Source organism: Eurosta solidaginis, chromosome 4, assembly GCF_040869045.1.
Source record: "Eurosta solidaginis isolate ZX-2024a chromosome 4, ASM4086904v1, whole genome shotgun sequence".
Classification (NCBI taxonomy): Eukaryota; Metazoa; Arthropoda; class Insecta; order Diptera; family Tephritidae; genus Eurosta; species Eurosta solidaginis.
Window position 1 is genome coordinate 7,926,191 of NC_090322.1, and position 27,671 is coordinate 7,953,861.

The following is a 27,671-nucleotide window of genomic DNA, read 5'->3' on the forward strand; positions in this document are numbered from 1 at the left end:
CTTCTTTATGTCAGGACGTGTTTTGCTTCAGTGACTATCAGTTCTCAACTGTCAGCTTTGCCTGGGTGGCTAGCGCTTTATACTCCCGTTGTTATGCACACGTCGCTGGTTTTTGTTGTTGTACAGAGCTTAGTTGAAGCAAAAGTAAACAATTTGGATTTTTTCGCTTTGTTTTGTGAGTAAAGATTATACTTAGGGAGGGTCAAGATATGTATGTAGCTATGTACTTAATATATCAAAACACTCAGCATCGAAGCAGGAAGCCTTTTTGACACTGCTTCCCGTACTACAACGTTGCACAAAGGTGGCAACCCTCTTATGGGCGATGCGTAATCTTTATGATAATGATGGTGATGCACAGAAATGTCTGCTAGGAGTGATACTATGGCGGATGAAGCTTCGTTCCAGCCGTCCGAAAAGGAGGTGATCCAATGTGGCGAAAGCAATGTTTTCGTCACACACAACAGATGTTACGTTTTGAATAATGCTGGTTTAAGCCCTTGGTAGCCATTTCTTTTCCCAGGTTTTCACTTATTTACTACCCGATCGTCAAAAAGGCAATTCAGCAGCAAATTTCAATTAGGGCCAGATTTTGTATGAGGTTTTGACATTTTGCATGGCATTCACATTCTTTACAACATAATACCAAAAATTTCACAACGGCTCTCAGGTTAACCTGAGAACCATTAACGGACCCGGAACTGCAACTAAATCTGAAACCGACCGTAATGAAACTTCAAAGGAATCCGCAACCGATACAGGGAACCACAACGAGACCGAAACCAGAATCGCGGAAAACACGAATTTTGAGCTAAAACCAGTTAGATTAGGTTAAGTTGAGCTGACCGACCCATGGGAACCTCACATCGACTAAATGAGTCCATAGCGTTAGCAGAATACTGTTTAACGGCCAACATGAAAAACTCAAAAACTCTATAAAACACCAGGACCTGTATTATAAAACAACTTCGTCCTCTTGGCATATACTAGATCCTATATCCTAAAGCTGTATCACACTACTAATAGCTTGAGTCTAAGCCTGGCGTGCGCAGCGTACTAGCACAAACGTGCTTCATCGCTTACTCCTCCAACCCGCACTCCTACATCTGCTATAAGTAACTAGTGAAATATTCAAAGTAAATAAAAAGAATTTTTGACTTTGGAAGTCTGACAATAATTGATTTTATTGAAAAAATTCTTTCTCTCTTATAGATAATTTCTTAACCTACACATTCATAATTATCCTAATACTAACAAACTAAAAATATGTACATTTGTATTAATACTATGCATACATGTAGATTTGTATTAATACTATGCATAAATGTAGATTTGTATGCAAAATCAGCAGATTGATATTCATGTAAAATGTTTGTATGTGAATATTTGGTTAATTCACATTATTGGTTGTATGTAAATATTTTGGTGACAAACTAACATTGACGATCGGCAGTGTATTGACCGTAGTGTGTGACTAAGCAGAATTTGTTAGGTGTGAACTGACAAAGGTTTCATGTTCGGCATTCCATTTATGTTAGCGAACCGCTGTGTTAGGTCAATGTAATTTATGGCGCATAATATTGTAATATGATTATGCTATTACTAAAATGTATTGGCATAGAAGTTCATTGTGCGTAATGCCGCAAATGTATTGCATAGGTGGGCATGACGCATAATGCTACACCATCCGCCTTAGAAAAAGAGGATTATATAATTGTTTTGTGAACAATTGTATAAGACTCTTTGTTCGAATTTTAAATTATTTTAAATGATTCCAATATTAAATGATTTTGGTATTTTACTGTAACTTAATATTATAGTGAAAGAGCTTGTGTACTTTGTTTCTAATATGCTGACCTTGATACTTTTATTATTTTTACATTTTGTTTATATATTTTTTCAATGTTTTATACAAATCTTTTTTTTTTCAAAAATTTTAAATTTAACGATATTACGCATAAAAATTTTAAATGTATTTTGCACAGTCGGTTTTTAAGAGCGTCGACTCACTTAAAAATCGGCATGTTTTTACAAATTATTATTAAATAACCGAGTAAATTGGAATGATTAATTTCTGTAAGTTATCAAAAGATGTTTTGAATGTGTTTAAGCCTATTCGTATGGACTATTATTTCCTTATCTTTATTGTTCTTATCATTATTTAGTAAATTATGCAACACTATTTTTCCTATCGAAATTTTCTATGTATATAAGCTAACGTAAAAATTCTTATTGTTTATCTTACGAGATGCCTTTTCCTTAATTAGTTAAGTCTCCTATTCTACCGAGGGTTAGAGTAAAAATATTTTCTTATTAATATTTCCTATTTCAACTCTGGCTAAAGTAAAAATATTTTTCTATTATGTAAACTTATGAGCTGCTTCTTCTCCAACTAACGCTAAATTTCCTATTTTTATTTCCTTACGTAGCTATTTTATCATAATTAGATTTCTTTACTGTTTTTATTAAACGAAGATTTTCATTTCTATTTTATTTCATTTGGGTCATATTAAACTTAGAACCAATAATAAAAAAAATTCTGGCTAATTATTCGGAAAATTTAGTGGTTGTAGCTGGTGGAAGAGCAATGTAATTTATAATAGTAGTAGTACAATGGGTAGAGGGAAGGTACAGTGGATGCAAAAATGTTTCGTATCTTTAAATGATCTTTTCATATCTTCGATATTTTCATATTTTCCAGCAATATATTTTTGATCTTATTGGTCATGTGATTTCTGCGGCGGCCACCAAGACAGAATCGTCACGACTTTTATGAAGAATTAATTTTTATTTTTATACCGGGATTTGTCACATGCACCACCTCTTTGATTAATGCATCTATTTGGTCTTAGAGAACTATCAATTATTATTTTACATTTGTCTACTCGAGTAAATAATCAATCATTTTCCACCAATTTGTCCCTCAGGACAACTGTGTTTTCCTTATAAATACCAAGTCCTGTATTGGCGGCATTTGTACAACGTGTGTACAGCCTGATAAGTAATTGTCCTAAGTCAATTTTATCATTTACAATCAGGTTGCTGTATTTCCTATGCTACCATTTTAGGAGCGCGACATGTCTTCTTGCTGCAAATTTATATAGCGCTTCACTTATATTTTTGTAGGTTCTCTTTGTGACTTTTCTTCATTCTTTTTTTTTTTTTTTTGTTGTTATGGGCTGGTTGTAAAAATATTGGTTTTTTTTTTCGTTAGGTTTTGCTTACTTCCACTGTCCTAGAATTTCCTATTGCTTCCTGACCATCTTTGTCAGGGGTATTCAACGGATTTATGCAGTTCTTTATTTGCTATTGATTTTAGGTAGGACGGACTCTCGAAGCTGCGTTTGCTGCAGATTTCTACATTTTGAAATTTACTTGAAGAATTTATTGCTCTGACTCGGCTTTGAGTTTGGAAATTTGGGTAGAAGAAAAAAAAAATTTTGACGCGCTGTTGCACGCTACTCATTTGCCTATATTTAAATTTCATATAGTTTTAGAGTATAGCGGCTATCGCTATGATTAAAAGCCCTATCGTGCATATTAAAGCACCTAGCCATATGTCTGTCATTTTTGTGTCCTCTTGGGCTTGTGGCTCATATTTTATCAATTTGTTGTCAACTTTTTCCTCTTCAGAGGTTTCTTTACCGAATTCATAGCCAGCTATCGCTATCATTATGCCTTAAGCTATTTTTGTCCACCAAGCCATGCTGAAAATTTTCTATAATTATCTTTCTGATAAATGAACTAAGTTTAATTTTTAATAAAATTTTGGTTTTATTATTTATTTGTTATTAGGTTTATTAGCGTAATATAGTTTATAAAAAAAATTTTAAAATTAGTTTTAATTTTCAGAGAAAAAAAAATTATTAGGTGCTACTATAGCTTAACATTTAGTATTTTCGGGGAACACCCTCCTAATCATTCTCATTATTTCTTCTTCCTTGGTTGTGGGATTTATTATATCCTCTATTGTGGGTTCCCTTTCCATTCCTATTATTTTCCACCATTTCTTTAACCCTTCTAATTCCTTTTTTAGGTCCCCAGTGTGTAATGTATTTTCGTCCCACCATTGGAGGGGAAATCTGGGAAGTCCCTTTCCATTGAAAAAAATGTATGGGCTTTTTCCAAAGGGATAGATGAAACTATCGGAAGTTAACTGACTGTTTTTAAAAAAAATGTCCAAACCATTCCATTTTACTTGTTATCTAGTTAACTTTATTAACGTATAAGAAACTTTTTATTCTTAACTGGAAAAAAAAATTTTTTTACCATAAAAAAAAATTAACATTTTATTATTATTTTTTTTTTTTTTTTAATTTACAAAATATTAATTTCTATGTCATTTTCATCGATAGTGTTAAAAATTTTCTTTAGCTTTTAATATATAAAATTTTCTTTTCAAATAATACATTTTAATTTTATTCCTACTTAGATAGATGAAGAGAAAAAAAATCCTAAGCAAAAACTTTCGTTTTTGCTAATGGCTTAGCGTCCCTGAGGCCGCTCAATTGATTCTAATAAAAATTATAAAGATTTATATACATAAGATAGCTGTCAGTTTGATGTTAGTCAGGATTGGGATTGTTGCTGTACCGTCTTTTTTTCGAAATATTTATTCCACTCAATTATGCATTCGCTGCTATGCGTCCGTTGTTGTAAACTTCTTGTAAAATGAGATCACTTGCATCCTTTCAAATAAACTTCTTGTGAAATGGGATCACTTGCATCCTTGCAAACAAACTTCTTGTGAAATGGGATCACTTGCATCCTTGCAAACAATTAAATAGTTGTTTTCGAAAAAATTCATTTGAAGCCTTTTTAGGATTTTGATAATTACTTTTAATTACTTTAGCCTTTCAGATCTTTAGCAGGATCTGGCAGGCTATTCCTTCAAGATGATCGCCTTTAGCAATTTTTCGCTTATTCAGCAAATTTTATGCTTAAAGGTTGAACTGGCAGGATCTTTTCCAGTCAGATCGTTTTAGCAGTTGTGCTGATCTTTGATCTGAGCTGGCAGGATCGCCATGAAATATTCGAAGTAAATGAGAAGAATGTTTGACTTTGGAAGTCTGATAATAATTGATTTTATTAAAAAAATCTTTCTCTTTTATAGATAATTTCTTAACCTACACATTCATAATTATCCTAATACTAACAAACTAAAAGTATGTACATTTGTATTAATACTATGCATACATGTAGATTTGTATTAATACTATACATACATGTAGATTTGTATGCAAAGTCAGCAGATTGATATTCATGTAAAATGTTTGTATGTGAATATTTGGTTAATTCACATTATTGGTTGTATGTAAATATTTTGGTGACAAACTAACACTGACGATCGGCAGTGTATTGACCGTAGTGTGTGACTAAGCAGAATTTGTTAGGTGTGAACTGACAAAGGTTTCATGTTCGGCATTCCATTTATGTTAGCGAACCGCTGTGTTAGGTCAATGTAATTTATGTCGCATAATATTGTAATATGATTATGCTATTACTAAAATGTATTGGCATAGAAGTTCATGGTGCGTAATACCGCAAATGTATTGCATAGGTGGGCATGACGCATAATGCTACACTAGGCCTAATTTCTCAGTGGGAGCCCAAACCAAAATTTTTATCAAATTCTGCACAGCAGACCTAGCCTTACATAAATTGCAAACAAATTTGGTTACAAAACAAACAATGTTTTTCGCCGACTAAAATTTATCCATGATACATCTACTATATAATTATCGATTTTATGTTTTAGATATTACAAAAATATTATTCTCTAACTGGGAACAAAAAATATATGTGATATTTTTGACCCTGGCATTACCATATCAAGTGATGAGACTACACCTTTTCTAGTTTAAATTCAGAAAATTACAATTCAATTTCAGAATTTCCAATTTAAATTCAGAAATTTACAATTCAAGTTCAGAAATTTATAATTCAAGTTCAGAATTTCCAATTTAAATTCAGAAATTTACAATTCAAGTTCAGAAATTTATAATTCAAGTTCAGAATTTCCAATTCAAGTTCAGAAAATTACAATTCAAGTTCAGAAAATCCAATTTAAATTCAGAAATTTAAAACTCAAATTCAGAAAGTTACAATTCAAGTTCAGAAATTCCAATTTAAATTCAGAAAATTACAATTCAATTTCAGAATTTCCAATTTAAATTCAGAAATTTACAATTCAAGTTCAGAAATGTATAATTCAAGTTCAGAATTTCCAATTCAAGTTCAGAAAATTACAATTCAAGTTCAGAAAATCCAATTTAAATTCAGAAATTTAAAACTCAAATTCAGAAAGTTACAATTCAAGTTCAGAAATTCCAATTTAAATTCAGAAAATTACAATTCAAGTTCAGAAAATTACGATTCGAGTTCAGGAAATTACAATTCAAGTTCAGAAAGTTTGTCAGGAATTTTTTGCTTCATGCAATTGAAATAAAAGTAAATGTTAGCGCTAATAATTTGATACAAGGATATGACGCCTACTATTTGTCAAGGAAGCATTGGAATTCTTAACTCACTTAAATCAATTTTGCTTACATGTAGGAGATAGCGAAAAAAAAGCGTTTCCTCTCTTCTCTCTCCTCCTCTCATAAGAGGTCAGTTACAAGGACATCCAGCTGTATTCTATGTAAAGGTCACAAGCATTGATTTGCATTGAGTGTGACAGCAGTGATGACGAAATGAACGAAGCGTCCACAATTCCGCAAGTAACGAATAAGTACTGTGTGCACAGAACAAGTCTTCCTCCATCTGCCTCTATGTAGCAACTCTGTGGAGGTCTCCCCCTTCCACTGCTTCCAATCTGCGGCGTCGGCTGAACTACTTTGATGGCCGTAGAGAGAGAGTTATCCTCCGTATGATTTCTTAGCTCGGGATGTACCCGCCTTGGAGAAAACTTGGGTATATCCAAGCCACCATTGTCAACGAAGTATCAACACTTCCGCAAATAACATATAAGTATTACATTACTTAGTATGAATTGGAATAACTTTTTAAAAATAACACCCTACTTATAATTTTCTGAACTTCAACTGTAATTTTCTGTGCTTGAAATGCAGTTATCTGAACTTGAGTTGTAATTTTCTGAACTTGAAATGAAAATTCTGAACTGGAATTATAATTTTCTGAACTTGAATTGTAATTTTCTGAACTTGAATTGGAAACTCTGATCTTGAGTTGTAAATTTCTGAATTTAAATTGGAAATTCTGAACTTGAACTGCAATTTTCTGAACTTGAGTTGAAAATTTCTGAAATTAAACTGGAAAAGGTGTAAAGAAATTCGTGTATTTGACTTATAAGAACCACCCTAAAGAATATATTCGGCATCTTGAGCTTGTTTTTGCAACTCTTTCAAGTGTTTTTTGTAGTGTCATCGAAAAGTGTGCATTATGTTTACACATGTGGATTTTATGACACCTTGGCTGAACTCAGCTGCCTTTTTTTTTTACTTTTTAGTCATTATTTGCAGTTGAGCTTTTTTGGGTTTGCTTTTATTTAGGGGATTGACTCCGCTATTCCCTCTTTTAGCATCTTAATTTTTTATCTATACTATTTTGCCAAATTAATACCCTTAAATATTTGAGTGTTTTGCCGAGCTCCGTAGCGCCCGACTAAGAGGTTAAGCGGCATCTACGCCATTTCTCCTCTTAGGAGTGCGGTGGGATGTCGGTGACCAAGACCTGCCAACCCCCTAATCCAGGGTGTTATGCAGACCGCGCTTATGGGGCGCTGCTGTGGCAGATACAGGACCGCTGAGTCCACGTTGTCGGGCAGATTATCGTGCGACCAAGATGTAATAAGGACGATGATAAGGGGAGGACTGCGTACGATAAGAACGCACTAAGTGATGCGTCGGACACGGGAAGCGAGAGTAGCGCTGAGTCAATTAACTCCGTGTTGGAAAAGCATACAAATGAAAATTGAGTAGTAGAGTGGAGAAGGGTACAGAGCAGAAGAAGTAAGAGAGCTCTGTCGCAGTACCGTCTAGCACTAAGAATTGTCCAACGCCTGGGAGCAGTGATTCACCCAACAGAAGTGGAGATCGAGCGCTTGGAATGGGCTCATGAGGCGGTGGAAGTAGGCAGTTCAAAAGGTTTGCTGTGAGAAACCCTCGTTACTGCAACCGCTACGAGGAGGAAGAAGCGTCGAATGGCAGAATGAAAAGGCAACGTTCGGCGGAAGGCGACAAGCCTACTTTTAATAGGCAGAAAGTTCCAAAGCCGCGAGGCAGGGTAGCCTTATTCCACCATGGTGGCTTTAATTTCCCATTGAATCTGCTCAGAGTTGTTGCACTGCTCCAACTCCTCAAGGGTGGTAACCTCTGGAAACCAGGCTACCTCTGCATAAATTTAAAATGTTTTGACGTGAGCTGAGGCATTTATACAAAAAATTCTGTAATGGGCCTTTCAGCCGATATAGGGCGATGTTCCACTCATATATGTATGTAATACTCCGATATTGCTACAACAATATGTACGCAATGCGTTCTTAATTCACGAGGTATTTTGATTGTAGCAGTTACAGTTTTACAAAAAAAAAATTATAATTTAGATAGCACAAATATATCAGCACTCTGATGTTTGCGAGTGTACCCTCTCTGGACTATTTATTTAGAAGTATTACATACTTTTATGACAGCATTTAAAGTATAACTATACTTATGAACATCCCGTAACTTCTTTTATTATAATCGAGCAGGACTTCCAACAGATAAATCTGTATATGTAATTGACGTAATATGGAAATAAGATGCTGCCACAGCACAAAGAGCTCCGTTCACAACGCCCGGTGCTCCAGAAACTACTTTACTTTCTGGACCAAATCCAGCAGAAAACCTTGTTGGTTTAGAACTTTGCCTTGCCCCATAGACATAACGATGACCAGAGCTCATTTCTGATATAGATTCGGCAGTAGGAGGGATAGTATCACTAAAACCAATTTGTGAATACATACCATTTCCTTGCCAGGTTCTAATACAGTTTTGCAAAGTTCTATTGTTCCTACTGTAGAGTCTCGGTTAAAGGGAGTGTTCACTTTAATTATAGCTATATCTATATCTATAGAGCCCCCAAACGGGAATGCTTTATACCGAGTATAATCCGCAACTTGCTGTTGCCTCTTTGAAAATATACCGTTTTCAACAGCTTTAACTGTGATCTTTTTCGGTTTTTCTCCCCTCACACATTCTAAAGATGTAACCACGAATTCCAAAGTGATCAGTGATCCAACGCAAGCATATTTTCCGTTTTTCAATATTGAAACCACATATGACGTATGTATTCACAGAACTGCTAGAAATGCCACCTCTAGTGCGAAATTCCGCATTCGCCTAGGGCAAAGGGAAGCTAAGCGCGACCAACAGAAGCGCTATATAATTTCGTTAACTCATTTTAAATTATAACTTTTTGAGACAATTGTTAAATATTGAGTAAATCAAGATAAGTTTTGTGGGCGCTATTTATACATCAGTGGCTTGTGTGAATAAAAATAAGTAGAAACTTCTAGATTCAGGAAATGGACACAAATCAATTATTTGGCAGTTTTCAAAAGAAAATTTGCTTGTGATTTGTTTATATATTTGCACAATTTACAATTTAATCGTGCTATTGAGTTGGGAAAGGCTATGTGACATAGTGTTTGTACTTTTAATGAATAATCACAGAAAAGTACAAAAGGTACACTAATTAGTTGTATCCGTTTCCAAGCTTCTAATTTGTCTATTTTATAGCGTCACAAAACCAGAGTTGGGAGCAGTGCACTAAGTTTTGAGCAGTAACATTGCCCGAAGTTAAGTGGGCTGACATAATCAAGATCCTTTGTTAAGTGTTAATGAGACGTTAATTGGTTGTGGACTTAAAGGTCTGTTCAACCTACCCATATTAGTAAAATTTAGCGATTTCTATAGCAATTTCACACAGAGGGTTAATGAAATAATTAGCCAAGTTTTCTACATTAAAGCTCTTAATAAATAAATTGTTCCATACAAAATACGAATTCTGAATTATGTCATTATTGCTTTATTGAGTGCCTAATGGAGTCAAAATATAGAGGGTCTTGTGGGCGTTATTTATGGATTAGTGGATTATGTGAATAAAAAATAAGTAGAAACTTCTAGATTTCAGGAAATGGGCACAAATAAATATTTGGCTGTTTTAAAAAGAAAATTTCCTTGTGATCTATCTAATATATAAAATTCTTGTGTCTCGGTGTTAGAGGCTTAACTCCTCCGAAACGGCTGAAACGATTCTCCTGAAATTTTGTGAGCATATTGGGTAGGTCTGAAAATCGGCCAACGTCTGCCTTTTTTCGCTACGTGCCTAGGGTCTTGAGATCAAAACGTGGACCCGGGTACCCCTAGAATGTGTTTATACAATACGGATAACAAACGAAAGCTGTGGTTGAGTGATTTAGTAGAGGATATCTTTCATACCCCTGGGTGACTACGGTCTGGAGACATAGGCCAAAGGTGGGCCCGTGAACGCCTAGACAATGTTTTTACATTGTGGATATCAAATTGAAGCTGTTGATGAGTGCTTTAGTACAGGGTCGTTTTCATACCTATTGGTGACTAGGGTCTCGAGATATAGGCCAAAACGTGGATGAGGGTAACACTAGGATGTGTTTTTACATTATGGGTATCAGATTGAAGCTCTTGATGTATGCATTAGTACGGAGTAAGTTTTACACCGCTGAGTGACTAGGGTCTCGAGATATAGGCGAAAACATTGACCCGGATACCCCTAGAATGTGTGTGTATTATGGATATCAAATGAAAGCTGTGGAGAGGGGTAGAGGGGTAGGGCAGAGTTAGACGGAAAAAGCTTATTAAAATGTATGCAGATATACCAAATTTAGGGCAGAACAACGTCTGCCGGGTCCGCTATTTATATTTTGAAAGCCGTTTTTTTCTGGACCGCAAAGCTAGAGAACGGCTGAACCGATTGAGATGAAATTTTGAGCATAGATTTGGTGGTGGCTCGACATGGTTACAGGCCAAAAAACTACAAAGATTTAGAAACGTTTTTGAGATATCGACCAAAATGTGGACCAGGGTAACCCTAAAATGTGGTCATGCGATATGGGCATCAAACGATAGGCATTGACGAGGATATTAATGCAAGGTAGTTTTAATTTTGTTACCTTAGTTGATTTGGAAGATATCGAAAATGTGGACCAGGGTAACCTCAGAAGGTTTATATACATATATTATGGGTATCAAAGAAAAGCTATTTGCTGTTATCTCCATACACAACCGATTTTATTTGAATATTTCTTATTTTTGGCAAAGACAACACCTTAAGTTGTTGTAAGGCCCTAGTCCATCACTCGTGCAAGGGCATTATACTAATATTTCTGATTATATGAAATGTAATAAAAATTGTGACAGCTGTGTTGGCATCAATTTGCACTCTCTTGTGGCGGAGGAGAAAGACCTTAGCCAACAACTGCTAAATTCCGGCTGTTTGCATTCTGCCATTAGTTCTGCTGCTTTCGTTACTTCTCCTAATCAGTGTTGCCATTTTGGGGCTTTTGGAGCCAGATCTAGCCCTTTTTTTGCTTTTCGCTCCAAAAATTCCGGTTTAGCTCCTAGCTCTTTTTTTGGCCCTTTTTAAAATGTTTGCCCCTTTTTGGCTCCAAATCTATTTCAGCAATACGTATTGTGAAATTTGTAATATGTTTTATGTGTGTCGAAGTTCTATTTTATTTGTTTAGAAAACTGTTGTGGGCGTTATTTATACATAATTGGGTCGCGTTAATTCAAATAAGCAAAAAATTTTACCTTCTAGATTTCAAGAATTTGACATAATAAAAATACTTAAGTTAAATCTATATAAACTAAATCTTATTATCTGCCTATGACATTTTTGGGTGAAATGGCCGTGTAAGTTGTAACCCTTTTATACGGGTTATATTCACAAAAAATATAAATCTGTTAGCATTTTAAATTGACATTTCCATACAAATTTTTGAGTTATAAGAGCTTTATAACCCTATTTTATTTGTTATGAATATGGAGGGAAAAGTACAAAAGTTTTATACAACTTTTTAAAATGACGTGTCCATTGACGTATCTTTTATGGCTTCGGTTATGTAAATCATTGATAATCTCCATTCTCCTCAAGTCTTTTGGTATTCGTACCTTTTTGTGCTGCTGTCCACCAAACAAGGACCCCATAGTAAAGTATGGGTTTGACAATTGCCGTAAGAGTTTGGGTGATAGGCCCCACGTGCATCATAGCATCCTCTTGCATGCATACAATGTCGCGTAGGTTGTCTTCGCTCTCTCTTTCACAGAAAACTTACCATTTAGGATGACTCCTAGATATTCTGGGGTTATATTTATCTTGTTGGGTTACAACTCCAAGCTTAGGCTTGATCCAGTTAGCGACATTATATTTCCTAGTAAATAATACTAGAGCAATTTTTTCCACGTTGGAGGTTAACTCGACCCCAGATGACATCCCGAAGTGTGTGATTCATCAGAGGGCTGACTGTAGTTAGGCATCTGCCCCTTGTTATGACTGAAACGTCATCTGATATGCAGTTTGACTGGTCCTCCGTCGAACCGCCTAAGCAATTGGTTGATAACTAGCGTCACCAATACTGTGGACGCCCTAAAACGCCACTTTGCGGCGCTCCTGTGTTTACAGGTTTTGTGGCCTAGACCCCATTGCGACGTGATCACTCTGCAGCTTAGCATCGAGCCGATCCATTTTGTAAAGGCGGGATGAATTTTAATTGAGTTGACACTGTCCATGCTTACTCGTTTCGAGATATTGTTCAAGGCTCCAGAAAAACACCTAGAGCATATTCTTGGTGTTTCAGGGCTTTCTCTATATTTATGACAATTCTATGCAATGCAGTATCGATTGCCTTGCCTTTGGTGTAAGTACATTGAGCAGAAAAGATTAACTCTTCATTCAGATTTGATGTCCGCACAGAAATTTTCCATGAAACCCTCTTCGACCTGCTGATTTCACGTTTAAAGATCCACAGCAGTTGTTGTTTTTGTTGTAGCAGTGCTTTGCACCATCCAATAGGTGCGACCGATCACAAGTTGTCATCAATGCCCTCTAACGGGAGTCCAAGGAAACTTGCTGTATCAACTGGGGTGGGCCATAATGATAGAGGTGTTAGATGCGTTGTTCTAACAATACAGTTAAAGAGATGATTGGTGTCATCTGGGGACACATTACAAGCCGGACATATGTTTTGTATAATGATTTTGTGATAACGATTACGTAGATCTTAAGCTCCTGGAAGGTGTGGCCTCATCAATCAGATGTCTGTTGGGATGCCCAGGTTTCTGGGTATTCAACAGAAACTGTGTGTTCAGCATTCCATTTCTCCCCTAATGGGGAGTACCCTCGCCTCGTTGTGTAGGTGGTGTTCTGGGCACATAAGAAGACAGCCCGCAGCGGTTCTGAGGGCAGTATTTTAGCAGGCCTGTATTTTCTTCCAGTGAGTAGTCATTAGGCTTGGCGACCATATCGGGAACGCATAGCATGCAATCGGCTGGCCAATTGCCTTGTAAGTGGTATTGAGCGTTTTTTTTATCTTTACCCCAAGTACTGCCACAGGAAGAGTTTTGCGGCTCTGGATTTTCGGTACATTTGCGGCTGCATGCACAGCAAAATGTAGATCTTGATCGAACGCCACACCCAAATTTTGGGGTGTAAGACAGTCGGTCTTGGTCGACATTTGGGACATCCATGTTGTAATAAGATCGCCGATTATTTAGTCGGTGACAATGTCAGCTTTCGCGAGGCGAAGAAACTTTAGAAATCAGGGGGATAGCCGTTTATTTTGTTGCAAAGCTCATCGATATGTGGGCCTGGGCCTGTGGCCATTATTGTGCAGTCATCGGCGTAGGAAACGATAGTAACTCCTTCTGGTGGCGAAGGTAGCTTTGATATGTAGAAATTAAACAAAAGTGGGGATAGGACACCACCCTGTGGCACACCTTGTTTAATTCTTCTTGGTTTTGATGTTGCGTTTCTAAATTGCACCGATACCTGCCGGCCACCCAGATAATTTTCGGTCCACCCTTTAAGACTTGGAGAAAGGGTAGACCCTCCCAGGTCTTGCAGTATCGTGCCATGGTTGACCGTATCAAAAGCTTCTGACAGGTCCAGCGCAACGAGTACTGTCCAATGGTGGGAGTTTTGATTTAATCCGCAATTTATTTGAGTACTAATGGCATTAAGCGTGGTGGTTGTGCTATGTAGATTTCTGCAGCCATGCTGATCATTGGCTAGCTGCAAATTTGATTTAAAGTAGGGGAGCAGAATGGCTTCAAGTGTCCTGGCTACTGGCGATAGGAGATATATCGTGCGATAAGAATCTCTAATGTTAGCTGGTTTCCCAGGCTTTAGTAGCTAAGTATTTGAATCCCTCTTTACCTGGGCTATGCCGTCTGGGCCTACTGCTTTAGATGGTTTAGGGCGACCGATGGCATCCTCAACCTCTCTAGCGGTGATGGTATTTGGGGACGCGCTGAATTTATGTTTATGTGTGCGTTTGTTGCCCCGCCGTCTAACTTTGTCACCCGTAGAATGCATTATATATTATCGGCAAAAAGCGATCGCGCATTTTTTCGCATCCGACAGCACTTTATCGCCAAAGGCGATGGAAATTTTGTCATTGTGCTTAGACGGATTCGATAGGGACTTTACGGTGGACCAAACCGTTTGTATTCATCCACAAGCAATCTGATGTCTTGGTTTATATCCCTTATTTGGGGGTCGCCGGGATCGAGGTGTCTTATAAGGTCACCCTTTCTCTCTACATTTGCGGCCTCCGCCGCGAGGCCGAATTTCGGGAATAAAACGAGCCGAGGCGGATTCAATTACCTTGCGGAAAGCACGGTCCCCTTGGCGAGCATCAGTCGGGATAGGGAGGGCAGCAAAGCGATTGTCTGTAAAGGATTTGTACTCATCCCACTTTCCTTTTTTATACTCAGCTGACCAGAGCTGAGGAGAGATGTAGATGTTGATGATTTCCAGGTTTACATCCCCTGACCGGACAGATAAGCCGTGACGTTCTAGGACACTGTCCCTGCGGCCGATATCTGGATCAAGTATATTGTATTGCACTGAGTTGTGTATGATAAACGCGAGACCGCCTCCATTTCCACTTCCGCGATCTTTTCTGTGGACATTATACCCAGAAGAGGTCTGAAGAGCAGATCTTGCTGTGAGTTTAGTCTCTTGAATCGCAGCGATGCGGATGTTATGCCCCTTCATGAAATCAACCATCTCTGTGATCTTCCCAGTTAGTCCATTACAGTTTAACTGCAGAATTCTGAAATTCAGCGGGGGAGACGTCGTCACTCCAGAGGTAAGGTACGCCTGAGTTGAGGGAGGTCAGGACGCAATTGCTATTGTGGCCCTGGGACTGGGCGTCCCTGGGTAAGCATTGCGGTACCCGGTGTAGTTGGGTTTGCGACCTGGCAACATGGCGCAATGAAACCCGTCGGTGGCTACCGTCGCGGAGACCAGAACATCTAGGAAAGTGACACCGTCCAAGGCAGTAGCTACATTGGGCAGATGACGCAAACATATATATTTTGTGCTGGCAAACGGTGCAAAAGGTGGTAGGGACTAAGACTCGGTGTCTCTGATCTACACGATTGCTGCCGGAAAATAGGGGAGAAGAAGACAGGGCGGGACTGATGCTCGGTATTGCTACCGACTGTACTACAGAGATTGTAGTTATGAGTGGGAGCGGCCGTATGAGCTGGTGGCGCCGTAGGGCTCGAGCAGCAGCGAGTACTTGTTGTGGCTTGCTGAGCAGTAGAGCTGCTGGAAGGTAGTGAGGGGCGCTGAGGCGTAGACTCCGGGACGCCTTTGGGCGTGAACAGCAAGGAGCGACAAAATATTTATAAAAGTTACGAACACGTCGGGTTTTGGGGTCTAGCTCAGAGCAAACTGCCCGATGCAACCATCCCTTGCACGTTACACACTGACAAGACCGTCCTAAAAATAGTCTTTTCCGGCAAACGCAGAAAAACCATTCCTCAGAGATTGGGCTCGATACCTTCAAGGAGCAGGAGAGTATGACGCAGTCCCGCTGCAATTATCTGCTGGGAGGATGACAATTAATGGGAGAGATGCAACAAATTAAATGGGATTAAACTGAAATGACAGCCCTTAGTCGGGAAAAATCGCGAGTTGCTCCAGCTCATAACACCAGCTGCCTTGGGAAGCGATTCACAACAGATCTCTATATTCCTCCCAGCACTCCTTGTTTTCCGCAACGTCTGCCAACTTAAGAATCTTTTTCACTTGCTCTTTAAGAAAAATCAACTCCTTACTCCACCATGGTGGCTTTACTTTTTCTTTGAATCTGCTCAGAGTTGTTGCAATTCTCCAACTGTTGTTGTTGTTGTTTTAGCAATGCTCGCCCCACCTAATAGCCGCGACCGATCACAAATTGTCATCAATATCCTCTAACGGCAGTCCAAGGAAACTTGCCGTTTCAACAGGGGTAGACCATAAGGAAAGGGTTGTTAGAGGCGTTGGTTCCACATTACAATTAAAGAGAGGGTTGGTGTCATGTGGGGACACATTGCAAGCGGGCATACATTTTGTATGTCGGGGTTGATTCTGGATAGGTAAGAGTTTAACCTGTTACAATATCCAGAACGAAGTTGAGCAAGAGTGACACGCGTTTCCCTGGGGAGTATGCGTTCCTCTTCCGCGAGTTCTGGATATTTTTCTTCAAGTACTGGATTCACCGGGCAATTCCCGACATAAAGGTCCGACGCCTGTCTATGGAGTTCACCAAGGACCTGCTTGTGTTTTTTCGCTTCATACGGCTGGGTTCTCAGGTGCCGTATTTCCTCAAAATGCTTACGGAGATGACTCCTTAGGCCCCTAGGCGGTGCTGGTTCGTCAATCAGATGTCTGTTGGGATGCCCAGATTTCTGGGTATTCAACAGAAACTGTTTGGTCAGCATCTCATTTCTCTCCCTGATAGGGAGTATTCTCGCCTCATTATGCAGATGGTGTTCTGGGGACATATGAAGACAGCCCGTGGCGATTCTGAGAGCAGTATTTTGGCAGGCCTGTAGTTTCTTCCAGTGGGTAGTTTTTAGGCTTGGCGACCATATGGGTGACGCGTAGCACGTAATCGGCTGGCTAATTGCTTTGTATGTGGTCATGAGCGTTTCTTTATCTTTTCCCCAGGTACTGCCAGCAAGGAATTTGAGGACTTTATTACGGCTCTGAATTCTCGGAACAATTGCGGTTGCGTGCGCACCAAAATGTAGATCCTGATCAAATGCCACACCCAAGATTTTGGGGTGTAGGACAGTCGGTAGCGTAATGCCATTGACGTGGATGTTCAATATGGTCGGGCGGTGGGGCGTCCATGTTGTAAATAAGGTCGCGGAAGATTTAGTCGGTGACAATGCCAGGTTTCGAGAGGCGAAAAAACTGGAGAGATCAGGGAGATAGCCGTTTATTTTATTGCATAGCTCATCGATCTCTGGGCCTGGGCCTGTGGCCATTATTGGGCAGTCATCGGCGTAGGAAACGATTGTGACTCCTTCCGGTGGTGAAGTTAGCTTAGATATGTAGAAATTAAACAAAAGTGGGGATAGCACACCACCCTGTGGCACCCCTTGTTTAATTCTCCTTGGTTTTGATGTTTCGTTTCTGAATTGCACAGATGCCTGCCGACCACCCAGATAATTTGCGGTCCACCTTTTAAGACATGGGGGAAGGGTAGGCCCTTCCAGGTCTTGCAGTAACGAGCCATGGTTGACCGTATCAAAGGCTTTTGATAGGTCTAGCGCTACGAGTACTGTTCTATGGTGGGGGTATTGATTCAAACCGCAATTTGTCTGGGTGCTAATGACATTTAGCGCGGAGGTAGTGCTATGGCGTTTTCTGAAGCCATGCTGATGAGGGGCTAGCTGCAAGTGTGCTTGGAAATAAGGGAGCAAAATGCCTTCAAGCGTCTTTGCCACTGGCGATAGGAGAGATATCGGACGATATGACTCACCTATGTTAGCTGGTTTCCCAGGCATTAGTAGCGGGACCACCTTGGCCATTTTCCATTTCTCGGGTATGACAAAGGTGGAAAGAGGCAGGTTGAAGACATGCGCTAAATATTTGAAACCCTCTTTCCCTAGGTTTTTAATCATCGGCATGGCTATGCCGTCTGGGCCCACTGCTTTGGATGGTTTAGCGCGACCAATGGCGTTCTCAACCTCTCTAGCGGTGATGGTGATTGGTGACGCGCTGAATTTGTGTTTATGTGCGTGTCTATTGGCTCTCCGTCTATCTTTGTCGACCGTAGGATGCATTATATATTGTCGGCAGAAAGCGCTCGCGCATTTTTTCGCATCCGACAGCACCTTATCGCCAAAGGCGATGGAAACTTTGTCTTTGTGCTTAGTCGGATTCGATAGGGACTTTACGGTGGACCAAAGTTTACCTACACCGGTAGAGAGGTTACAACCTCTTAGGTGCTCTTCCCATTTCGCCCGCTTGTGTTCGTCCACAAGCAATCTGATGCGTTGGTTTATATGCCTTATTTGGGGGTCGCCTGGATCAAGCTGTCTTATAAGGTCGCGTTCCCTCGCTAAGCTCGCGGCCTCCGCCGGGAAGTGGGCCGGATTTCGGGAATTCTCCCGGCGGGAATGAATGGTGCCGACGGAGCTTACGGAAGGCACGCTCCCCTTGGCGGGCATCAGTCGGGATAGGGAGGACAGCAAAGCTGCTGTCTGTTGCAGATTTATATTCTTCCCACTTTCCTTTTTTGAAGTTTATGAAAGTGCGTTTTTCGGTGACGATGAAGTCGGCGGTACGCTCGAACGAAATAAGTATGGGCAGGTGGTCGGATGCCAATGTTACCATCGGCTGCCAGTTGACGCAGTTTACGAGTTCTGTGCTCACGATTGAGATATCTGGCGAGCTATGACAGCTTCCTACCATACGTTTGGGGGCGTCTCCGTTTATTGTGCAGAACGTCGTTTCTTCTATTTGATCCGCCAACATCTCACCCCTACTGTCCGCCCGCAAGTTTGAATGCTATAGGTCGTGATGGGCATTGAAATCGCCTAAGATAATGCGATTGTTGCCAGTGAGTAAGGCCTCGATATTAGGGTGGTATCCACTGGGGCAACAGGTGACAGGAGGGATGTAGATGTTGATGATTTCTAGATTTGCATCGCCTGACCGGACAGATAGGCCTTGACGGTCTAAGACATTGTCCCTGCGGTCGATGCCAGGATCAAATATATAATATTGCACAGAGTGGTGTATAATAAACGCGAGGCCGCCTCCATTTCCGCTCTCGCGGTCTTTCCTGTGGACATTATACCCAGAGCAGGTCTGCAATGCAGATCTTGCTGTGAGTTTAGTCTCTTGAATCGCAGCAATGCGGATGTTGTGCCGCTTCATGAAATCGACTATCTCCGTAATCTTCCCAGTTAGTCCGTTACAGTTTAACTGCAGAATTCTGAAGTGCATGAGGTGTGACGCCGCCACTCTAGGGGTAAGTGACGGGTGACTACGCCTAGGTTGTGGAAGGCCAGGACGCAATTGCTGTTGTGGCCTTGGGACTGGGCGCCCTTGGGTAAGCATTGGGGCACCCGTATGATTTGTGTTTGCGACCTGGCAACATGACGCGATGAAACCCGTCGAGGGTTCGCCGTCGCGGAGACCAGAACATCTAGGAAAGTGGCACCACCCAAGGCAGGAGCTGCATTGAGCGGATGTCGCACACCTATATATTCTGTGCTGGCAGACGGTGCAAACGGAGGTAGGGACTAAGAGTCTGTTTCCCTAACCTGCACCATTGCTGCCAGAAAATAGGGGGGAGAAGAAGACGGGGGCAGGGGCTGATGCTCAGCATTGCTACCGACTCTACTACGAAAGTAGTAGTTATGAGTGGTATCAGCTGTCTGAGTTGTGGGCGCCGTGGGGGAGAAGAAGACGGGGGCAGGGGCTGATGCTCAGCATTGTTACCGACTCTACTACGAAGGTAGTAGTTATGAGTGGTATCAGCTGTTTGAGTTGTTGGCGCCGGGGGCGCGAGCAGCAGCGGGTACTTGTTGTGGCTTGCTGAGCAGCGAGGCTGCTGGAAGGTAGTGGGGGGCGCTTAGGCGTAGACTTCGGGACGCCCTTTGGCGTTACGTGGACGTCGGGTTTTGGGATCAAGCCCAGAACAACCTGTCCGATGCAACCATCCCTTGCACGAGACACACTGAACAGAGTATGACCGTCCTAAAAAGATTCTTTTCTGGCAAATGCAGCAAAACCATTTCTCAGGACCGGCGTCAGGAGACGGACCCGGATTGGGTTCGATACCTTCCCGGAGTAAGAGAATATGTAGCAGTCCTGCTGCAAGGAGCTGCTGGGAGGATGACAATTTGTGGGAGGGACGAAACAAATTAAATGGGGTCACACTGAAATGACAGTCCTTGGTCGGGAAAAATTCCGAGTCGCTCTGGTACATAGAACCGACTGCCTTGGGAAACCAACTGCTCCACGGTAGTAACCCCTTTTGGCTGCCCAAGTCTTCCTGATAAACATTTCTGAAATTTGTGCCAGTCCGTTGCCAATGAGTTTTAAGAGAAGAGTTTTAATTTTTTGTCAACTCATAGTTGGTGAAATAGAAATAAATTTATGAGTTTGGTTGAAGACAGTAAAGAAAGTAAGAACTTTATTTATCACACATTCGATGAATATAATCAAAGCTTTTTATTAAATCAGAATAATCAACATTTCTTTCTAGATAATAACATAAAAATATCGTCATTTCGACTGTTGAGTGGAATTTCACGCTATCTCAGCCACCATTTCGAAAACGGTCATTTATACATAAAATTCTGTAATGGGCCTTTCAGCCGAGATAGGGCGATGTTCCACTCAGCAGTCATATATGTATGTAATACTCCGATATTACTAAAACAATATGTGCGCAATGTGTTTTTAATTCACGAATTATTTTGATTGTAGCAGTTTAAGTTTTACAATAAAAAATTATATTTAGATAACAGAAATATATCAGCACTCTGATGTTTGCGAGTGTACCCTCTCTGTGCTATTAATTTAGAAGTATTACATACTTTTATGGCAGCATTAACTAAACTTATGAACATCCCGTAACATCTTTTATATTTGATCGAGCAATACTTCCTTCAGATAAATCTGTATATAACAACGGTGGCAAATCATAGAACTTAGATCCTGCCACTGCACAAAGAGCTCCGTCCACAACGCCCGGTGCTCCAGAATCCACAACTTCAATTCTTCGAATATATCCATAAACCCTTGTTCTAAAACGTTCCATTTCCAAAACGAATTCACGTTCAAAAGAGATCAAACGTCCTATAGTTTCGAGAGTAGGTTCACTTCGTGAATACGATTGAATAACTTGCATTTGCTTCTCCGGTTGTAATACAGTTTTACAAAGTTCTATTGTTCTTATTGTAGGATCTTGGTTAAAGCGGGGGCACACTTTAATTATACCTATATCTACATCTTCCGTTCCCGTGAGTGTTTTAGGAAAAGCATCAACCGCTGTGCGAACTTCCTGTTGCCTAGCTTTAACTCTAATCTCTTTCCCTTCTTCTATACTTAGGCAACCTAAGGCTGTAACCACGTATTCCCAAGTGATCAGTGATCCAACGCAAGCATATATTTCCCCATGATATATTCCCACCACATATGATGAATCCTCTTTATTCACTGAACTGCTAGAACTGCCAGCTCCAGTGCGAAATTCGGCATACGTGTAGTTGAAAGGGATGCTAAGCGCGACCAACAGTAGCACGAAATTTTTTCTTAAACTCATTTTAAATTATAACTTTTTGAGACACTTGTTAGATATTGAGTAAATCAAGATAAGTTTTGTGGGCGCTATTTATACATCAGTGGCTTGTGTGAATAGCAAATAAGTAGAAACTTCTAGATTCAGGAAATGGGCACAAAATAAATATTTGGCTGTTTTGAAAAGAATATTTCTTTGTCATTTCTTGATATATTTGCACAGTTTAATTGTGCTATTGAATTGAGAAAGGCTATGTGATATAATGTTTGTATTTTTAATGAATAAACACAGAAAAGTATAAAAGGTAGGCTAATTAGTTTTATCTGTTTGTATTTTTAATAGAGCTTGCGATTTCTTCTCGAACACAAGCGAAATTTTCGAGACCCCAGAAATCGACAACTCCACTTCTCGCGAGATTCTCGTGTCTCCAAGTACTCGTCAGTCTCGCCAGTCTCGCCAGTTTCTCGACATAAACTCAGTTGCTGTCCATAGTATTTATACACTTGGTTTTTTTGACTTGTAAATTTTTTTATTATATTGGTTTTCAATGACATTTTAACTCAAAACATATTTATTATACATATTGTAACGAATTTGCTTGCAAATCCTCTTATTTGCCTTTTTGCTAAGTTCGTATCACTAAACTGTTGAATAAATAACTCCAATATTGAATAATGGAAAAATGGCCTTTATTAAAGTACTTCACAATAACACTTAAACTTTGCAACTAGCTGGCTTAATGACCAAACTGATAGCTTAAATGAAACTGACTTTCAAATTAATACTGCTATTGCTCGCTAGATATCGTCTTAATAGAAACTGCTTGACAACTCAAATCAAACTGAATTCCAGCGCCTCTACAATTGTCGCCTTTTATACTCTTTGATTTCAACCTTCGCATCTTCTAGGCGCTTCCAGAATCTACTAGTCCAGCAGCTCTCAAACTTCTCAGCTGTAACTACAATTGCACAATTTTATAGTTTTTCTCATTGCATACTTATAGGAGTATCTCAGATATATGCATGTGTTTGTGCACTGACTCTCCGCTGTTTGTATACGTACATGGTACATATGTGTAGACGCAATTATTGTTTCGTTTATGTAGATACATAATGATTGATCTATGGATGTGAATTCACGTCACTGCTTAGCATCGGCTTAGAGATGGCAGCACTCCTTAGTTTTGCTAATATTCGTAACAATATAATTTTGTTCACAATATTTCATTTTTTTAACGAGACATCGAGAACACGGCTTCTCGCAAGATTCTCGAATCTCGAAATAATCGTAATACTCGCAAGCTTCTCGACTTTCAATTCAAACGCTGCATTGGCAGTATTCTATACATTTCGGTGTTTTTATACTCAGTTGAGCACAGCTCACAGAGTATATTAACTTTGATTGGATAACGGTTGGTTGTAGAGGTATAAAGGAATCGAGATAGATATAACTTCCATATATCAAAATCATCAATATCGAAAAAAAATTTGATAGAGCCATGTCCGTCCGTCCGTCCGTCTGCCCGTTAACACGATAACTTGATTAAATTTTGAGACATCTTGGTGAAATTTGGTATGTATGTTCCTGGGCACTCATCGCAGATCGCCATCGCGATATCGGACTATAACCACGCCCACTTTTTCGATATCGAAAATTTCTAAAAACCGAAAAAGTGCGATAATTCATTACCAAAGACGGATAAAGCGACGAAACTTGGTAGGTGAGTTGAACTTATGACGCAGAATAGAAAATTAGTAAAATTTTGGACAACGGGCGTGGCACCGCCCACTTTTAAGAAGGTAATTTAAAAGTTTTGAAAGCTGTAATTTGGCAGTCGTTGAAGATATCATGATGAAATTTGGCAGGAACGTTACTCCTATTACTATATGTATGCTTAATAAAAATTAGCAAAATAGGAGAACGACCACGTCCACTTAAAAAAAAAATTTTTTTTTAAGTCAATTTTTAACAAAAAATGTAATATCTTTACAGTATATAAGTAAATTATTACAACATTCGACTCCAGTAATGATATGGTGCAATAAAATACAAAAATAAAAGAAAATTTCAAAATGGACGTTGCTCCGCTCTTTATCATTTAATTGTCTAGGATACTTTTAATGCCATAAGTCTAACAAAAATTCACCAATCCTTGTGAAATTTGGTAGGGGCATAGATTCTATGGCGACAACTGCTTTCTGTGAAAATGGGCGGAATCGGTGGAAGCCACGCCAAGTTTTTATACACAGTCGACCGTCTGTCCTTCCTCTTGGCCGTTAACATGATAACTTCAGCAAAAATCGATATATCTTTACTAAACTCAGCCCGCGTACTTATCTGAACTCACTTTGTATTGGTATAAAAATGGCCGAAATCCAACTATGACCCTGCCCACTTTTTCGATATCGAAAATTACGAAAAATGAAAAAAATGCTATAATTATATACCAAATACGAAAAAAAGGATGAAACGTGGTAATTGGATTGGTTTATTGACGCAAAATTTAACTTTAGAAAAAAACTTTGTAAAATGGGTGTGACACCTATCATATTAAGTAGAAGAAAATGAAAAAGTTCTGCAGGGCGAAATCAAAAGCCCTTGGAATCTTGGCAGGAATACTGTTCGTGGTATTACATATATAAATAAATTAGCGGTACTCGACAGAAGATGTTCTGGGTCACCCTGGTCCACATTTTGGTCAATATCTCGAAAACGCCTTCACATATACAACTACCACCACTCCCTTTTAAAATACTCATTAATACCTTTCGTTTTTTTTTCGAGCCATTTACTGGCATTGAAGTTTTAAAAACAATTAATTCTCTGAATAACTCTAGATTATGTGATTGTGATGGAATTTCGAATTAGACTCTTAAATATGTGGCACTAAATTTAGTTGATATCCTAACGCATTTGTTTAATATGAGTATTTTAGGTGGATCATTTCCTTCAGATTTAAAATGCGCTATTGACATGCCTTTATTTAAAAAGGGTGACAAAACGGATATAAATAACTACAGGCCTATTTCATTACTGTCTTCAATTTCAAAAATTTTTGAAAAACTGGTTAAAGTTCGAATCCTATCATTTCTTGACAATAATAACTATTTCAGCTCAATGCAATTCGGGTTCAGATATGGGCGGTCAACAGAAGATGCCCTGCTGGACTTTTGTTCTCACATATATAGGGAACTAGACAATAAAAAGAACTGTGCTGGACTGTTCGTTGATATCACTAAAGCATTTGACATGGTTGATCACCAAATTTTATTAGACAAATTGTATTTTGCGGGCTTCCGTGGGTTTATATATAATTGGTTTAAATCTTATTTGTCAGGAAGAATTCAAAATGTAAAAGTTGGAAGTAGTATAAGTAACACAGTTACAATTAGCTTAGGTGTACCTCAAGGATCTGTCTTAGGTCCTATTCTATTTTTGATTTACCTTAATTCAATATTCTCGCTGCCATTGTATGGAAAAGTAACAGCCTTCGCTGACGACCTTGCTATCGCCTATGGTTCATCGAACTATCTGGATTTAGTAGCAGGAATCAATAACGATGTGCATTTGCTAAGAGTGTGGTTTGCAGCACATAAGCTCTGTGTCATCAAGAAAACGAAGTTGATGTATTTCAATTTGCATCCAAAATCCTCACCTGACATAGCCATTGTATTCCATGCTACTGACTGCAAACGTTTTGTACTAAATAATTTTCTGTTCTGTGCATCGTTTAAAGCTGAAGTAAATTGTTGCGATAAGTGCTTCACTATTGAAAAAGTAAACGACTTCCAATATCTTGGTGTTATTGTTGACCAAAACTTGAGTTAGTCTACGCATATTTCTCGTTTGAAGTCCTACTTGCGATCTTCCGTTCGTTATTTTTACAATTTAAGAAAAGTTTGTTCAAGCGAAACACTTAAAACTATTTACTACGCTCCAATAACCTATTGGGGTGGCGCTGCAGGTAATAAAATCCAGCAGCTTCTAACTATTCAAAAATGGGTCATAAGAAAAATATGTAATGTTGATCGTTTTCACCACTCTATGGAGTTGTTTAGGGATCTGAAAGTTCTTCCTGTTAAGCATATGTACTACTATAAAACGTTAAAGATATTTTTCATTCGCTGTGGGTATTTACATAGCCTGGTATCGGATAGTTATAACTTGAGGCAAAACTCATATGGACTTGTGTATGTCCCGACCTCTCGAACAACCAACTTCAACAACTTCTTTACTATCGTTTCTTGTAAAGCTTTTAATGCGTGGCCTGCATGTATGCGTATCACTAGAAATCTGAATGAGTTTTTGGGAAAGGTTAAATCTTTTCTACTAGAGAAATCACACAAAGACATCAAAATTTTGCTGAACCATAGCACTTAAAAAAATATATGTACATATTGTATTAATATATTTTATTACTTATTATTTTTAATCAAACTTCACCCCACGCACTATTTTACATGTTTTTGAATTCAATTTTATTCGGAGATGGCATTCGATACTAAAATACATATATTTTTACAGAATGCCTTACTTTTATTTCTGTAATTATGGTTAATTTAATTTAAGTCGCTATTGTAACATATATGCTGTTTTGAAAGAAAATGAATAAAAAATGAAATGAAATGAAATTTGATACCCATATCATACAAACGCATTCTAGAGTCAGCCCTGGTCCACCTTTATGGCGATATCCCTAAATGGCACCCACCCATAGAACTATGGCCTACTCTCTCTTAAAATACTCATTAATACCTTCCATTTGATACACATGTCATACAAACGCATTCCAGGGTTACCCTGGGTTCATTTTTCTACATGGTGATTTTCCCTTATTTTGTCTCCAAAGCTCTCAGCTGAGTATGTAATGTTCGGTTACACCCGAACTTAGCCTTCCTTACTTGTTTAGTTGTGGTTTTGTGGAAATTTTCGCTTGTGCTCCAGCAGAAATCGTAAACTCTATATAAAACAGCCAATGAATCGATTAAATTGAATGTCGAGAAGCTCGCGGGAATTGAAAGTCGAGAAGCTCGCGAGCGTTACGAGTAATTCGAGATTCGAGAATTTCGCGAGAAATCTCCTCTCGAACAAGTTCGAGAAAGCGTACGCTCTATATTCTATTGAACAAACACTTCCTTGTGATTATTTATATATTTGCACAGCTTGATTGTGATATTGAATTGAGAAAGGCCACGTGATATAATGTTTGTATTTTTAATGAATCAACACAGAAAGGTGCAAAAGGTACACTAATTAGTTTTATGTGTTTGTATTTCTAATGAATAAACACTAATTAGTTTTATCTGTTCCCAAACTGCTAATTTGCCTATTTTATACCGCCACAAAACTAGAGTTGGGAGCAGTGCACCAAGTTTTGAGTAGCAACATTGTTTGAAGTTAAGTGGGCTGACATATTCAAGGTCCTGTGTTAAGTGTTAATGAGACGTTGATTGGTTGTGGACTTTGACGTCTGTTCATCCTTCCCATATTCGTAAAATTTAGTGATTTCTATAGCAATTTCCCACAGGGGGTTAATGAAATAATTAGCCAAGTTTTCTACATTAAAGCCCTTAATAAACCCAATGTTCCATAGAAAATACAAATTCTTAATTAACTCATTATTGCTTGATTGATTAATGGATTCAAAACATCTAGACGGTTTTGTGGGCGTGTTTATACATTAGTGGATTGTGTGAGGTTAGGTTAGGTTAGGTTGAACTGGCCGGTCCATGAGGACCTCACATAGACTGAATGATTCCGTAGTGTTACCAGAAGTTTGTTTTAACGAACAAACTGAAAAACCGTCTCAAAAACCAGAACCTATGTTATAAAATAACTACATCCTCTTGGCGAAAACTAGAAGCTTCCTAGG

The 27,671-nt window shown here is 39.1% G+C and overlaps 1 long non-coding RNA gene across 1 annotated transcript in view; it reads right to left on the reverse strand.

Annotated features, from left to right (window-relative positions):
* The window catches only part of LOC137248942 (uncharacterized), a 325,966-nt gene that overhangs the window by 81,771 nt on the left and 216,524 nt on the right, over nucleotides 1-27,671 (reverse strand). The gene's annotated exons all lie outside the window — the stretch shown is intronic.